This window comes from Malania oleifera, chromosome 5, assembly GCF_029873635.1.
Source record: "Malania oleifera isolate guangnan ecotype guangnan chromosome 5, ASM2987363v1, whole genome shotgun sequence".
Taxonomy (NCBI): Eukaryota; Viridiplantae; Streptophyta; class Magnoliopsida; order Santalales; family Ximeniaceae; genus Malania; species Malania oleifera.
In genome coordinates, this window is record NC_080421.1 from 33,114,401 (window position 1) to 33,132,380 (window position 17,980).

Below are 17,980 nucleotides of genomic sequence, written 5' to 3' on the forward strand. Positions count from 1 at the left end.
TTATGCATAGTTGCATTAAAAAATTATTATTGATTAATATGTTTGTAAATTTAATTTTAGGATATTTTTTGAACCCCCAATTTTTTTATGGTGCCCCACCCTCTCTTGAAGTTGCTAAAGAAGTCATGGATGGGTTTAAAAATGTGATAACCAAGTTGGTACCTGATATAGATACTCAAATTCGGGCTATTAATCAAGTAAGTATTGGTTCCATTAAATTGAATAATGAATTATTTAAGTATTCTGTAATACTTTCTAGAATAATTATTAATATATCTAATTAATTAATTATATTTCACAATCATCCTTTTTTAGTTGTTGCTATATCGAGATAGGCAGGAGACATTTGGAACCCCGTTGGCTCAAAGGGTTGTGAAACAAACAAATCCTTGTAAGTATAGCTAAATAACGGATGACTGGATACATTTTCTCTCTTTATGTTCAAATTTGACTTTTGAAAAATATGCTATATTGACATAAAACTCTTTTTAATTATCCATGTAGCTGAATGGTGGATTTATTATGGCATGTGTGCTCGTGAGCTCCAATGAATAGCAATCAAACTTCTTAGCCAGACCACATCAACTTTGAACTGTGAGCGTAATTGGAGCACCTTTAGCCTCGCCCATACGAAAAGAAGAAATAGAGTAATGTACATAAGACTACAAAAATTTGTTTTCTTGCATTACAACATGAGTTTAAAGCTAAGGCATACATTGAGAAGAAGCCAATAGGAAATTGAAGATAGTTTCAATCCTATCAATTTGAACTATATTTTCGAAGAAGATGATCCTTTGAGTCCATGGTTAGAGGAGAGAGAGGCACCATTGCTCGACGGTCAGGACAATTCAAATTGGTTAGATGAAGAGGTTGGTGTATTGTTGAAGGAGGTGATCAACCACGGATAAACGTGCATGATTCAAGTTCAAGCCCTAAATGGATACAAAGTGATGACAATCTTGGTTTTATTCCACCAAGTGATGATGATGGTGGTAGTAGTACTGGAGTTGGGGTTGGGGGTGATGGTGGAGGCGGTGGCGGCGGCTGCGGCGATGTAGAATATGATTATGGGTATGACATAGGGACATCATTTGTAAGGGATGCCTATCCTCCTTGTCGTTATGGACTACATGATATACTTGAACAGTATGACTTGGATATTCTTCCAAGGTACCAATTTTCACAACACAAGAGAAGGAGTGCTACTAGTGGTGACCCTAGTGAGAGTCATAGTGCACAAACTAAAAGAAGTCACCAACACCGAGATCGTGATTTTGTTGAAGATTCATGTGGCGTGGGTCGTAGTTTTGGCGACTTTGGTTTAGATGATTCATCATCACAATCATGTGGATCTCATCTAGTATATCCACCATCTCAAGATTCTCAACACTATGACCCAAGTTATGCGTCTCATCTTTATCCTAGTGGGTCAGGAGTCTGAGGATCTAGTGAGTCTTCTTCTACACGCTACCTAGAGCCAGCCCCAGCCTCAACTTATAGATCTTCTTATAGATATTATTTAGGATATGGTCAAGGAGGAGATTATGCACCTGCTATATCAGTTTAATTTTCACCACTAGTAGATTTTCTGGAGCAACAATGAAATAACGTAAATATGGGTTTATTCAGCTATGTATTTCCACAAGGGTGGGGAGATAATTCCCAATTCCAATCTCAAGACAGAGATGCAGATTATGAAGATCCTCCACACCATTCTTTTTGGTGGTGACATGTGCTATGTTTTAAATTTGTAAAATTGTATTCATGTATTCCACTATTGATATTTGATACCAATCATTTTTCAAATTCATGTATGTGTATATTGAGTATTGATTATTAACTCATTTTTAGTAACTTTATGTCTTTAACTAATTAATTCTTCATTTTAATTACATTTCTACATCTTTTTACCCATTAAAGTAATGCAAATTGTAAAAAAAATATGCCTTTTTTGTAAACAGCGCACTAAAATTTATATAAAAATCATATTGCCTATAAAAAGGCATTTTGAGGTTGAATAGAAGTCGTCAAAATTCATTAAAAATCATGTATTAATGAATTTCATGCTTATTTATCAATTTTGGCATGGTTGTGCATGCATGATAAAAATTCACGACCGTTACGCCCGCTTCCCGTTATGTAACACCCACCTCTCCCATATCCTGCGACACCCGTGACCGTTACGCAACGTTACCCGCGACCACGATTTCGAACCATGTTTGAGATATTTAGCATGATTGGCGTTATGCATTGGAGTGCTAGTTCGTGATGGCTTTTTTGCTTTGGTTCTTTAATCTGTAGGTTGTTTCCCTTTTTGTGGATGTTTAAGAAGATGTCTTATTCTCATAGATGTAAATTCTTATTCCATTAATGAGTTATTTTATTATGAAAAAAAAAAAAAAAAATTTCATGAATAGTTAATTTATTAATGAGAAAAAGAGGGAAATACCAGGAAGATAAGTTGTGTTCGAACTTCAAAGGAAACATGACACAGGAAAAAAAGAAATTGGATAAAAAGATAAATGTGGAAAATCATGTTAGCTCGAATCTTGATAGAAATGACAAGGAAGGTGGGAATCGAGCAGAAAATATGAGGCTTATTCCTTGAAAAAAACTATTGGGAGGAAGAAAAACAATACTCTTCCAAAAAGAAGCTGTGATGAAAAGATATTGATACTAAGAGTTCGTTTGGTTGGGAAGCACTGGGTAGGCAGAAGAGATAAGAAATAGCTTCTCTCCACTTCTTGTGTTTGGTTCACATAAAGAAGGAAGGAGAGAAAGTAGTTTCTCTTATCTTCTCTTCTCTTATATATGTTTTTTATTTTTATTTTTTTCCCTCTCCACTTCTCCTCAGTGCACACACTAGAATTTCCAGGTATTTCCTTTAACCATGTATGCAAACCAAAGTCATAGATATAGTTGCACCATTCTACAATCATTTGGATCTTGCCAATCCCTTAATCATCTAAAAAACCCCCCTGAATAATGCATTTTCAATTTGATGTGCTCCGAAACTAGGAAGCACTTGTCGGTATGGGTTTCAAAGCTATAGTAGTAGCTGATATGTTTTGTTAATAATAAGTGTTGGTGATAGGATTATTTTAAGAGTTCTGGTTGTTCTATTTTATTTTTTGGAGGATTTCTTATTCTCCATTTTGTACATTTGATCTGCTTAATAAAATATCTTCATTTATCTGAAAAACCTATAAAAGTGTTCTTCAGGAATTGCTGAGAAGTGTTGGAAGCTGTCAAGAACTACCTTGAAAGGTTGATTAGTGTGTTAGTGTGGTGGTTGATCCAAAACGAAGTAAATAAATGCTTTGAATAGTGGGTTTGATATGAGGTTTGGTATATAACGAGGAAAACAAGAAGAAGAGGGGAAAATTTTTTTTTGTTCATTCATTCTTCTTATATATATGAGTCCGAATTAGGGACCAAGTAAGGTTGGGCCAGTAATGAAATGAGGACCAATTGGGGAGCAACAAATATTGGGCTCAAATTTTTTTTTTTTTACAAAACAATTTTAAACTTTTCACCATTTCTTGATATAGGCAAAAGACATTGACCTCCTCTGAGGTTTCACAAAAAGACACTAACCTTTCTTGAGATTTCAAAAATTTTAGGGACCTCCCCTGAGGTTTCAAGAATTTTACAAACCTCCCCTTAGGTTTTCAAAAAGGAGACTGACCTCCCTTTGTATTTTGAGAAAAGAAAAAAGTTTTGAGCGGCGTAAGTGTCCCACAAATTAATTTCAGGGGAGGTTTGTGGAAATTTTGAAACCTCATACGTGGTTAATGGGATTTTCGAAATATTAGGGGAGGTCAGTGTCTTATGCCCTGTTGTTCTTTATCGTCGCACAAGACTTACTAGAGGAGAATACATTAGTTTAGTACTTAGGTGGTGTTAGTAGGGGTGTTTTTGTCCCTTACCTCCTACTATTGTTGACATGTACAAAGAGGCAGACCTGGAGCTGTACATAAGCCCCTAAGGGACTGAGGACTAGTCTTCTCCCGTTAATCTCTCCCTCTCTTCTCCCTTTCTTCTCTAAAGTGGATTAATCTGACAGTTGCACCCTCTTCTCTTCGTTGCTCTCTTTCTCTCCTTTCAACTCTTGAAATAGATATCTCTGTTTTTTCTTTTTTTTTTTTAGCATCGTTCAGGAATTTTTCTCCTCTTCTGAGCCATGAGAAATTCTTCTGGGTGTTGTGTGGCTTGTGGTGCTTTGCTGATGTAGACAGTCACATGCTGTTTCTTGCAGACCACTGTGACTGTTCTGATAAATTCTGGGATTGATTGTTTAGTGAGGATATTGATATCATGTTTTGAGTCTCTGATCTCCTGGTCATGCCTTCATACGTTTTTGGCTGCTGCCAGGTTTATTATCTGCACTCCTGTTTAATTGCATGTGGTTCTTAGTTGTCATCTCTGTTCTGTGTGGTCAAAAGCTAGTTTTAGCACTCAGACTATTTATGTTTGTGATTCCTCCTAGGATACTGTTACTTTTGTTCTGTGGTTGCACCTGCCTCTTGAAGTTCTGGACCTTTGAAGTTTGGAGAGCTGTTCTGTGCTTGTGTGTGCTGTTTGATTCTGCATTTGTACTGTGTTGTCCATTCTGGGTATTGGTGTGTGTTGATTGTGGTCTCAGGCAGTGCGGGTACATGTTAGTACAAAGCGAAATGCAAGTATGTGCCGTTTCTCCTCCATCTCTTAACTCCAATGATTATGAAGATCGGAAGCCATATTGCATTGGTGGCTATGGAATTGGATGGTGCCATGAATTTCTGCAAACATGATGATTCATTGAACAGCCAAAGCTGTATGGGATGATCTTTGTGAAAGCTTCTCACAAGAAAATAGTCAAACTAAAGTTTGTGACTTGTGGGAGATATTTCTCAAATATGACCAAAAAGCTAGATTCATCAGTGAGCATTATAGCACTCTCAATGTTATGTGGGAGGAACTCAATGTCTACCAACTAACTAGTTGTCATTGAGATGATTGATTATCATTAGCTTGAAATGTGTTCTTGCCTATGCAATAAGCTTTTGGTCTCCACCCCCCCCCCCCCCCCCCCCCCCCCCCCCGTGAGTCATTCTAGAAAGGTTGATTTTCTTATGGAAAATCCTTGTTCATTTAGAAGTAGTAAAGATCATTCTAAGAAGGTTGATTCCCTTATAGAGGATCCTTGTTCATTTAAAAGTAGTGAAGGTATGCTTCCCCTTCCTTCTCAACCCACACTTCTTTGGAAACTCTACGCCATAGGGAGGATTTTGCTAGGAGGGAGGGCTGTGGTTTTAGCTCTACATAGGAGGTGAGGGAGACTGCTTAGACCCACAAAAACTTCTTGGGGACATGGTATTGGAATTAGTAGGACTTTGTTGGGAATGTGGTGAGAATGGGATTGAACCTAGGATGTTAAAGTGAAAGAAGAAGAAAGTCTAGAAAGACCTTAAAAATTTGGTTTGATGGTTAACTATAGGGGTGCAAAAGGGTTCTAGAAGGGTCGTAATTGTGCCAGGTTATGAAGATAGTTAGTTGGAATGCTAGAGGTTTTGTGGGTCTGAGAAAGAGGAGTTTGATTTAGGAATTCAATCACAAGAATTCCCCTAATATCATCTTTATTCAAGAAACAAAGATGGATTCAATAGATGGGGGTGTGGTCATGAATACTTGGGGCAATTGATATAAGGATTGGGAATTTTTACCTTTGTGTGGTGCCTCAGGGGGTATCCTTGTCATGTGCGATTCTTGGTCTATTTCTAGAGTAGATACTCTAACGGAATTTTTTCTCTCTCTGTATTATTCAAAGTGAGAAGGAGGGGGTAATGGTGGGTTTCTTTAGTCTGTAGGCTTTCCAGACCTACTCTTCTAAGATCTTTTTGGGAAGAGCTTCCTTTGTTTGTTTTGGACTTGGTGGCTTGTGAGAGTGGTGGCTAGTGACTTGACAGATTTTTGTTTTGGTAGTGAATTAGTGGATGAATTTCCTAATCTTTCCCATATTGCTCTTCCTAGGACTACATTTGATCACTTCCCTATTTTGTTGGAATCTAGTAAGGTGTTGTGGGGTCCTATTGATCTTGCTCCTTTCAAGTTTGAGTGTGGCTGGACCATGCCTTTGGGTAGGGATTCTTGGGGAGAGGAAAAAAAGAGGGGTTGGGTTTTTTATTCATGATAAAATTGAAATGTTTGAAAGAAATGCTGAAAGTTGGGAATAAGGAGGTGTTTGGCGATGTTGGAATTAGAAAACCAAGCTTTTTGAGTGAGTTGGCTTTCTTGGATGGGAAGGAGGAGGAGGTTATTCTTTCAGATAGTGAGGAGGTGAGAAGAGTTTCAACTAAAAATGAGCTTGAAGAGTGATCTTTTAGGAAATGAGGGGTTGGAGGCAAAAGACCTCATTCAAATGGGTTAAAGATGCTCATTGTAATTCCTATTTCTTTCACAAGTCAGCTAATGAGAGTAAGGATAAAACCTTGATTAAAGAGTTGGATATGGGAGCTGGGAGTGTCAATTCTAACCATCACCCGATCACATCCATTACCACTAATTTCTATCATAATTTGTATTCTGAGGAGGACCATTGTAGATTGATTGTTGGGAGATTACTAAGGGTTATTGCTGAAATTTTTTACTGATTTTTATAGGAATGAGATTCTGATTGAGAGCATTAATTCCTCTTTTATAACGCTTGGTGCAAAGGAAATCTAGATCTCTCAAGGTAGAGGATTTTAGATTTATTAGTCTTGTCTCCAGTGTTTATAAGATTATCACTAAAGTGTTATCTAATAGAATGAGTGCGGTGCTGAACAATACTATTTCGAGTGCGTTTATTGGGGGATGAAAATAATGGATGCTACGCTGGTAGCTAATGAGTTGGTGGAGGATATTCATAGGAATGAGAGGGGCTTTTTTTTCAAAGTAAAATTTGAGAAAGCTTATGATAGAGTGAGCTAGGGCTTTTTTGGTAAGGTTTTTGCAATAAAGTATTTGGTGAGTGTTAGCATGGGTGAATTAGGGCTGTTTGTCTAAAGTGTGTTTTTCAGTGGTTGTGAATGATGAACCCATTTCTTGGTTTACTGATTCAAGGAGCATTAGACAAGGAGTGCCTTTTATACTCCTTTCTATTTGTCCTTGTAGCTGATGTATTTAGGATGGTGGATAGGGCGATGGAGAGGGGGTTAGTAGAAGGATTGGTTGTGAGGAGAGAGGGAGTGGTGGTCTCTTGTTTTCAATTTTTTAAGGCGCCATTTTCTTCCTAGATGATCATGGCCCTTCCTTAAGGAGTATTTTTGGTACTCTCCAAGTCTTCTAGAGGGCTATTGGGCTCAAAATAAGTACGGGGAAGAGTGGTTTCGCTGCCTTAAATGTACCCGTTGAGTGAGCTAGAGAATGGGCTGCTGTTGTGGGGTGTGGTTTATTGAACAGGACTTTGAATTAGGGGTTCCTATAAGACAAAATGTTAGGGATGATGATTTTTGGAGTCAGGTATTGGAAAGGATGAAGAGATTAGGTGGTAGGAAGGGGGCTTTGTTTCCTCTTGGGGGTAGAATAAGTATTATTTAGGTCTGTCTATCTATTATTCCATTGTGTTTCTTTTATGTTTTTAAAAATCTAGTGCGTATTGCTAGAAAGCTTGAGAGAATCATAAGAGATTTTTGTGGTCTGATATAGGGAGTTGTAGGGACCAAAAGTATGCTGGGTTGCATTGCCCCATTTAGCTAAATGATTATGGCGTTTCCCCCTAGAAGATACTTTCCCTTTGGCAGAGTTATAAGAAGTAAGTTTGGATTGGATGAGAATGGTTGGGATACTAATGCTAGCTTGAGTTGTTCTTTGGGGGAGTCTCTGGTGGTCTATTTCTTTGATATATTTTGTATTCACTCACACTAAATTTGAGGCGGGGAGGGGCTCCCGGACTCGTTTATGGAAAGGCCCATGGCTTGGTGTCATGATCCGACTATTTTCACACCCTTGTGAGGGGCCGTGCGGCACTAGTTAAAGAACTATTGTTTAACTAGCCAGCCTATCGTTTACCAACATTCATCCACAAAACACTTTCATTAGCATTCAATCAAATGGTAGCGGAAACAGTAAGCATTCATGAAAGCAGTGGCATGCAAGCAGTAAACATTGAAACTACGTAATTCATTAACAACACCTCTGTTGACATCGTGTGTTTAGTGAGGGAAGCAAGTAGGCTAAATACTCACCCTCCCCTAAAGAGCTTTCTAGGCCATTCCCACTCTAGCACTAGGAAACATCAAAGTGACCGAGGAGTCGTGCTGCCTTATTTGACATACAAAGACACTACTAGTAGAAAATAACTCTACACTAGTATTTACATGATGGAAACTCATCCCAAGCACACAAGATAAGTGGTCACATGCAAGCATAATGCCCTGAACAAGCTTAGCTCGTGACATTCTCCCCCACTTATGCGGTCGACATCCTCGTAGACTTTGGCGGTAGGTACACTTCAAGTTTGTCCACGAACGGTTGAATATCTTCTGCAGAAATCTAGCTGATTTCTTTGTCATCAAGGCATTTCCACTTGACTAGGAACTTCTGCCGCTTCTTCATTGAGGATATGAACTTTCTGTCTGCAAGGATCTCTTCAACTTCACGTTTGTCAGGTTGCACTGTCTTCAACTCTGCTCTGTTGGACTAACTTCTGCTTAGGTCATTGGTGTTGGCGTTGAATGGCTTGAGGCAGCTGACTTGGAACTGCGGTCTTCTCCCGTGATTTGCCCACTTCTTCATCTGCTTAGATGCTTTCTCCAGATAGGCTCGGGCAAACTTTGCATTCTGTCTCCATTCTCTGGTGAAGATGTACGCCCTGGGACTCTTTCTTCTGTATGGCTCGCCCACTGTGTGAGGTAACATCGGCAGCTGGCTTGTAACAAGCTCAAAAGGGCTCTTGTTGGTTGTTGAGCTCCTTTGGGCATTGCCACAGAACAGAGCCACATCAAATAGTTGCACGCCATTCTTCTGGTTATCGCTGACAAAATTGCGCAAGTACTCATCTAGCAGCTCTCCGAATCTCTTCATTTGTCCGTCTGTCTGTTGGTGATAACTCGAAGAGATGTCATGATGTGACCTAAATATCCTAAAAAATTCTGTCAAGAAGTTGTCAGTGAACATTAAATCTCGGTCACAAACAATAACTTGGGGAACACCCCAATGTTTTTCAAAAGTTACAAGGAACAATTGTGTCGTCTCCTCTACCGAACAGTACTTTGGTGCGGCTTTGAAAGTATCATACTTCTTCCACTCCCCCTTGTCTTCTTGGAAAGTGAGACAAGTTTTGGTATCATCAACCACATCATCCCGCGTGTGCGGCCAACAATACCTCCCCAGTAGTCTTGTCATTGGAGTCATTCTCCGCGAATACCCCTCAACGAACTTCCTGAAATATCTAGTAAGGCCAAGAAAGGAACGCAACTCCTTCATTGTCGTGGGGATCTTCCGTTCTTGAATCATCCTTACCTTCTCCATACCCATCCGGATACGACCTTGTTCAACCACTTGACTAAGGAATTTGTTGCTCTGCTGAGCGAAAGAGCATTTCTTTTTCTTCACCTCCAGACTGTTTCCCCTCAGCTTGTCGAACACCTTCTGTAGATGCTCTTCGTGTTTCCTCTGAAACAACACCGATGCTCCCAACGGTGCTTTGGAAGGGTGAACACATCCCGCTTCCAGTTTATCAAGCTGTTTTCCCAACTCTACTATCTCTGGAGGCGCCATCTGACATGGCCCTTTAGAAGATGATTTCACTCTTGATAACAACTTGATCTTATGCTCCACAGTCCGTCGTGAAGGCAAATTGTGAGGTAGCTTATCCTGCAACACCTCCTTGTACTCATCCAACACTGCTTGGATGGTCGTAGGCTCCAGCTCTTGGCCTACTTCTTTGTCTACCACCACTGTGGCTAGACGTGTCTGCTCACCCTGACCCAATCCTTCATTGAGTTGTATGGCAGGAAAGGACTTCCCGTCGTCTCCTTTTGTTGCAATGACTTGCACCATGCACGAGTGATCTTCCATTAGACACAAGGAACTAGCCGAAGGCATCATCACTGCCCTCGTCCCCATTAGGAACTCCATTCCTAGAATGACTGGAAAGTCATCCAATGGCATCGTTGTGAAATTCACATGACCTTCCCACTGTCCAAGCTTTACATTCACTTGCTAGGCTACTCCTAGAGTAGGTTGGGCTACAAAATTAACTGCTTTCATGTGTCCTGTATCCTTCTCTAAGGATAAGTTGCGTCTCCATGCTTCCAATTGCGAAACAAAATTATGAGTAGCCCCCGTATCCACCATAGCGCGGGTACTCTTCCCATTGATCCTCAAGTCCACAAACATTAACCCTTTTGCTCGTGTAACTTTCGGTGCTTTTGCCTGCTTTTCCAATGCGCTCACGAGCCGCACTGAACCCATCCTTGGGGTGTCGTCCTCTTCCTCCTCGCTTTCCACCACTTTTCCCGAAGTGGAAGCTTGTAAGGCATTGAGTAATCCCTTGTGTTGACACTCACTCACTCTGTGAGATCCACCGCACAAGTAGCACGAAATTTTACTCTTCCCCTTTCCATTGGGTCTGTTGAACCCTTGAGACGACGAAGCTTCCTTTGAGGGTGATGATTTAGAGTCGGCTCCCCCACTCTTGGGTTTGCCTTTCTTGAAAGACTTTCCACTGTTTGCCTCTCCGCCAAACCGTTTGGACGAAGCGGCATCATCGCTAGCGTAGTCAATCAAGTGTTTTGCAACAACTTGTGCAATTGACAAGTCTTGAACCCTTTGCCTATGAAGTTCAGTTCTTGCCCACGGTTTCATTCCCTCTAGAAAATAGAACAACTTGTCCTTCTCCGACATATCCCGAATATCCAACATCAAAGAAGAAAATTGTTTCACATATTCCCTGATCGATCCCGCATGCTTTATATCTCTCAGTTTTCTCCTTGCCTTATGCTCAACATTCTCAGGAAAGAATTGGGCCTTAAGTTCTCTCTTCATGTTTGCCCAACTATCGATTACACAGCTTCCATATTCAATCTCTTGGTACTTAGTACGCTACCACAGTTTGGCATCACCAACCAAGTACATGTTCGCAGTATTCACCTTTTCCTGTTCTGAGGCCATCCTCACAACGGGAAAGTACTGACCACATCAAACAAGAAGTTCTTGATCTCCTTGGCATTCCGGGAACCCCCATACGTCCTTGGTTCTGGCACCTTGGTCTTGTTAACTCCTGGAGTGTTGGAGTTGCCCATAGTAAGAACCATCAGATTCACCTTTGCATCCAGATCAGCCATCCGCGACTGCAAAGTTTCAACTGTATGGAGAAAGTCCTTTAACATGTCACCTATCAAACCTACTTGATGTTTTTGTGATCCCATCACTTCATCAACAAGTTCTCTCAGTTGGGCCACCTCCGCGGCCACAATGTTGGTTGTTGCCTCAACCTGTGCTTCCAGCACGCTAATCCTCTCAACATTGTTTGGTGCCATGGTCACTTACCAAAGCTTTCCAAATCCCACTACGAAGGCAATCGAATTCACGTAGCAACTCAACCTTGGGCTCTGATACCAAGTGTCACGGTCCGACTATTTTCATACCCTTATGAGGGGCCGTGCGGCCCTAGCTAAAGCACTCTGGTTTAACTAGGCAGCCTATCGTTCACCAACATTCATACATGAAACACTTTCATTAGCATTCAATCAAATGGTAGCGGGAACAGTAAACATTCATGAAAGAAGTGGCATGCAAGCAGTAAACATTGAAACTACGCAATTTTATTAACAACACCTCCGTTGACATCGTGTGTTTAGTGAGGGAGGCAAGTAAGCTAAACACGTTGACAATAGCTAGTGAGTTTTACAATGACTGATGAATACTCACCCTCCCCTAAAGAGCTTTCTAGGCTATTCCCACTCTAGCACTAGGAAACATCAAAGTGACCGAGGAGTCATACTGCCTTATTTGGCATACAAAGACCCTACTAGTAGAAAATAACTCTACGCTAGTATTTACATGATGGAAACCCATCCCAGGCACACGAGATAAGCGGTAATAGGCAAGCATAATGCCCTGAACAAGCTTAGCTCGTGACACTTGGGTATGCTTCTTTTTCCACATATTTCCCTTATCTATTCAGACCCTATTTTGAATGTCTTAGAAAATAAGTACTTCTTTAGAAAAGTACTTTTTTATGTGTTTATGTCAATAAGTAATGTTTGATTTACACTTAAGTACTTATTTCAAAAAGTACTTTTCCAAACGATTTTTTTTTTCATGAAGTATTTTTTGAAAAATTAATTTATATTTATGAAGTACTTATTTGAAAAAAATACCTATAATAATAAATCTCAGACTACTTTTAGATATGCACTTTTTTGCATAAAAGTACTTTATTATAAGTGGTTAGAAACAATCGCTTAGATTGAGCTTTGAGTCGTATAAAGTTATTTCTTTCTTTGCTGGAAATTTGAGTAGTTCTTTGGTTTCTAGGAATCCCCATTTTTGGAGACCTTTTGATGATAGGGGGATGGTCGAGTTGTCACCTTTGTTGTCCTTTCTGAGTAACTGTAACCCATTTTGGGAAGGGATGGTTTTGTTGTTGTTGTATGTTTGTTCATAGTCTTTAGATCAGTTAGGGATGTTTTCTTGCAATTCTTTCCTTCAATTCTTGACTTCTGCCAACTCCTCATTTCCTCTGTATCCTTTTATTTGGAAGACCAAAGTTTCCCTAAAAATTAAGGCTTTTATATGATTGGTTGTTCTTAACAAAATTAATATTAGTAAAACTGTTGTGCATTGTTAATGCTTCTACCACATATTCCACTGCTTTGGGTTCAGCAAGTGGGAAGCAGCGTACTGTATGTCTGTATGTGTCTTAGAGGAAGAGCAATCAATGTTCTCAAGCATCCCAACAAGCTTCTGTTCCCATTGCATCTTTTTTCTCAAATAGGTAACCCTACAGCTGGAGTATTGCCCGTTATTTCTCTCACCTCCAATATTCTAAAACCTTACCTCGTGTTACCCTTGTTGATGGTCCAATACTAGCGTGAAGGGAATAGGGACGGTATATATATATATATATATATATATATATATATATATATATATATATATCTAAGTGTCCCTTAGTTTTATGTCATATGCTAATATAACAAAATCCATGAATTGTTGAGCAAAATTCTTTCCTCATTTTGTTGTCATTTAGAATTTGAAGATGAGGAAGATGATTTGTGGAGGACATGAGGCTTGTGAACTTCACTAATTTGATTCACTATCTTCTTTTGTTTGCACTGCTGCTACACCACTCCAAATCCATTATCACCTTGGTCAACCTTCATTAGATTAGTTAAAGCATTTAGTTCCTACCTTGAGTTTTGTGACTAGTCTTAAGTGTGAATCTTGTCAATTGGGATAGGATCATCTTGTTCCTTCTAAATGGGCAATAAGCCTTTTTATGTTAGTCTATTATGATTTTTGGGATCCTAGTTGGGTTGTGTCAAAATTGGGTTTCAGACATGTTGTAACTTTTGTGGATTGACTGTTGACGGATGAATTGGCTCCATTCATAAAGACTCAATTTGATTTGCCTGTTCAAGTACTTCGTAGTGACAATGCTAAGGAGTACTAAATCTGGCATGATTCATCGGTCATTTTTGTGTCCACACTCCACAATAAAATGGGGTTGCAGGGACGAAAAATAAAGCATATCCTTGAAGGTACTTGCATCCTTATATCTCATATGAATGCCCCTAAAGCATTTTACTCTGCTGCCATGCGTATTGCTCTTTTATTAATTGAATGCTATCCTTTGTTCTTGGCGGTAAAAACCCCTAGTCTATTGTGTTGCCAAATGCTCCTTTATTGTTTTCATCTTTATGTATATTTGGGGCTGTGTCCTTTGTTCATTAGTTGATTTAGGGGTGGATAAGTTGGATCTTCATGTTATAAAATGTATTTTTTTTTTTCTGGGTTTTTTGTGTACTTGTAAGAGATATCACTGAGATAATCCTACCTCGCAATGAATTTTTGTTTACTGATCTTACCATCTTTCTACACCAAACTCTACTTGCTGACCTTGATAAGTCCCTTCTTCCACCTAGCCTTCCACATTCTAGCTTCTTATATTCGCCTAGTCATTAACATGTATGATGTATCTTCTTCTAGTTTGAGTCGTTCTTGTCCCCTTGATCATTCTAATTTGCAAGTGTATACATGACAGCGACTCAAAGGAGGATTCTAGATTCTGCTGCTAAAGTTTGATTTCCTTGTCCCTTATCTGATGATCCCATTTCCTAAGATATTGATCTATTATTATCCAGAAAGTAAAACAAACGTGTATCTAGTATCCAATCTATAATTTCGTTTGCTATGGGTCCTTTTCACTTTGAAATTACATTTTGTTAGTATTTTATCTTTTGTTTCCCTTCCTAAATATATTTCTAAAGCCCTATTCCATTTTGCTCGAGGACTGCAATGTGTGAAAAGATGCGTGCATTAAAGGATAATGACACTTGGGAAATGGTTCCTCTCCCTCTTAATAAGTATATGGTTAATATTGTTTGGTCATGGGTGTATACCATGAAAGTCAATCTTGATGGTTTTGTGGCTTGTTTGACGGCCTGCCTTGTTGCTAAAGGATATACTCAGCTGTACAACTTGGTTGTTTCAACGTGTTCTCCCTGGTTGTCAAACATTGCACTGTTTGTTTCTTCATCTTTTTAGCCATCACATGTCATTGGCCTCTGAATATATTAAATGTTAAGAATTCCATCCTACAAGTGGGGGACTCAAAATTAGTTTGTTGGCTCCAGAAATCCTTATATGGATGGTCTAAAAGAGTCTCCCAGAGCCTAGTTATACAGAGGACCACTTTGTATTCTATCTTCATACTGCCTTTGGTAGGATTCTCCTTGTTATGCATGTGGATAATATTGTGATTACTAGTGATGATGGTATTCAAAGCCTTAAGCATCAATTACATAATAAATTTCAGATGAAATATTTAGGGCTATCGAAATACTTCTTGGGCAGAGAAATACTGTACTAAATTTCATATAAATTATTTAGTGCTGTTGAAATACTTCTTGAAATATCCAGATTTTCTATGGGGATTGTTTTGTCCCATAGGAAGTATGTTCTACTACCTTTTAGATGAGACTGGGATGTTTGGATCCAAACATACACCTGTGGATCTTAAGAGCTAGTCTTTTGATTTGCCAACAACGAGTTATTGGTATGCAATCATTCGTTTCTTGAGATACCTTGAAGGTGCACCTTGGAGAGGTCTTTTATATCAAGATTAGTGTCACTTTTTATATAGGATATATACAAATGCTGATTGGGTTGAGATACCTTGTTTGGCTAATGAGCAGGTTGGACGAACTTGGTTTTCCACATTCTTGGTGTATGGAGTTTATATGTGACAGTCAAGCTGCTATTTATATTGCCTCCAACCTAGTCTGCTTAGAAACACATTGATGTTGATTGTCAAATTTTTTGGGAAAAACTTGTGCAGAAGCTCATTACAACCACACATGAAGTTTGAATGAATTCGAACTTGCTGATTTATTCACTAAACCCCTCGGTGTGCTTTCTTTGTTGTTCCTGGTATTCTTTCGGTATATGGATTGAAAGGAGTGAGATGATTTTCTGGGATTAGTTTTTTTGTTCACATCTGCTTTGGGATTTTTTTTTTTTTCCCCGTCTTTTTCTCCTGGGGCTTCATTTTCAGATCTTTTGGGAGTATTTCTGAGTGGTTTGCAGTGTGATTGGAGGACTGCATTATTGTAAATTTTATTTTCTTCCTGGGTAATGCCTTCTCTTTTGCGTAGTCTGGTCTCTCTCATCTTTCTCTCTTCTTTTGCATTTTGTACTTGGCAAGGAATATAAAAATAGGAAATTTCTCTTTCTATCTAGAATAAAAGCCCTAAACTTTGTTTAAATTTTAGCTTTCTAAATATTCCTTGTTAAGGAAAAACAGTTGGATTACATTAACATGCTAAATATGAGTACAATGATATGCATGTATAAACACTTCACTTACCTAGGTCCACACCCTAGTTTCCTGCTTTGTGGAATGCGGAAAAGCATGGTTTGAAAACCCGCACTGGACTGGCCAATTTGACCCAGTTCAACTGGAACCAGTCACCAGGCCAGTCCGGTCAACTTACCACAACTGGAAATACCTTGAACCGGGATTGACCCTGTTAAACTGGTCTGAACTGGCCAGAACCAGTTTGCACTGGGGTTGAAGGTGGGTCAACCAAGTCTTTTGCTTTAAAAGGGAAAAAAAGTGTTTAAACAAGCGTAGTGGGCCCAACTTAAACCCAGGACACATGGGGGAGAGAATGTACTGAACCAATTTGTTGGCTGCATTAAATAAAGGAGCACATTATATATAATATGCTTTTAAGTATCTTCTTCCAATAGAATAAAAATATAAAAAATAATAAAATAATAAAAAAACACACACAAGGACAAGTACACCAACTTCAGCTAAAATTTTTTGGGTTAAAATAAAATGACAAATTATAATGAATATTTTATGAAAACAGGAAAAGAAATTCAAGTTTTTAGTTAAGGTGGCTATTGGTCATTATTTTTGACTTTCAATGAACTACTATGTGTGATTCCAATTAACATCTTTGTAAAATTTATATATGAACTACTATGTGTGATTCCAATTAATGTCTTTGTAAAATTTGTATGTGTAATGATGTAATATTATTTTTGCAAGAAAATATTATTTCATATAATATTACACATATATGTACATATTACATCACCGGTTTGACCACCAGTTCAACCACTAGTCTGGGTTTTAAAAGCATGCTGAAAAGAATCGAGGAAGGTGAGTTAAAAAGTCACATTATTATATTCACAAGAACTTGCTGGAGTGTTTCCCCCTCTGAGTCATGCTAAAATATTTTCTGCTAAATTTTGACTGAAATCATTTATAAAGTCGTGTGTTATGACTTATGAGTGCAGTTTGTATCTGTATGTTAGAATATATGTGTGCACGGATGAACAATGGTTATGCATGGAAGTCTATGACTGAGTCTATTTTGTTGCCATATGTTCAGTTTGCCTTCTCAGATATTCATTTATTTTTTCTTTAATTGTTCAAGATCTGTTCGAGCATTCCTTGGAAGAGCTGGGATTGTAGCACATTTTATTTGTGAATACAGTGGCTATCTTGAAAAAATTTAGCTTTTCTGCTGGTTACGCTATTGATGTGTAATCAAGATTCTATTTCTAGTCTTGATATTGGTGTTGTGTAATCTGAATGATATTATTTATTGGAAACTAAAAAAAATAAATATAAATGTACATCAAGCGTAGTGTTTAAACTGCAAGTGGAGAGTTTAGGGAATTTTCAATCGGGGGTATATCTTGGTCTGTTTTGAGTCCTCATCTGTTGCAGTCATGGATGAACTTATTAGGAATGTCCAAAATGAGGTTCCATGGTCAGGGGTATATCTTGGTCTGTTTCGAGTCCTTACCTTTTGCAGTCATGGATAAACTTTTTAGAATATCCAAAATGAGGTTGCAATGTATGTTTCTTGTATACGGTAATCATGTGGCTCGCCCACCAAGTGGCATTTAAGGCTTGGTTGTTTGTTATATGCTCGGATATAGAAGGGGTAAAGTAAGGAAATTGAGAATAATATAGCATAGTGGATAAACTTTTTAGAATATCTAAAATGAGGTTGCATAGTGTATGTTTCTTGTATACTGTAATCATATAGCTGGCCCACCAAGTGGCATTTAAGGCTTGGTTGTTTGTTATATGCTTGGATATAGAAGGGGTAAAGTAAGGAAATTGAGAATAATATAGTATGCTGGAAATGGAGAAAAGTGAAAACATATCCTAAGTTTTCAGCACAAATTGTAATACATTTGTTTTCTGCTTTTGTTTTTCCATAGAAGAGAGAATCTCAGATTGATCTTATTTTTATTTTTTAAA

The 17,980-nt window shown here is 38.6% G+C and overlaps 1 protein-coding gene across 3 annotated transcripts in view; it reads left to right on the plus strand.

Moving 5' to 3' along the window:
- The window catches only part of LOC131156193 (uncharacterized), a 187,160-nt gene that overhangs the window by 81,745 nt on the left and 87,435 nt on the right, over nt 1–17,980 (plus strand). The window lies entirely within an intron of this gene.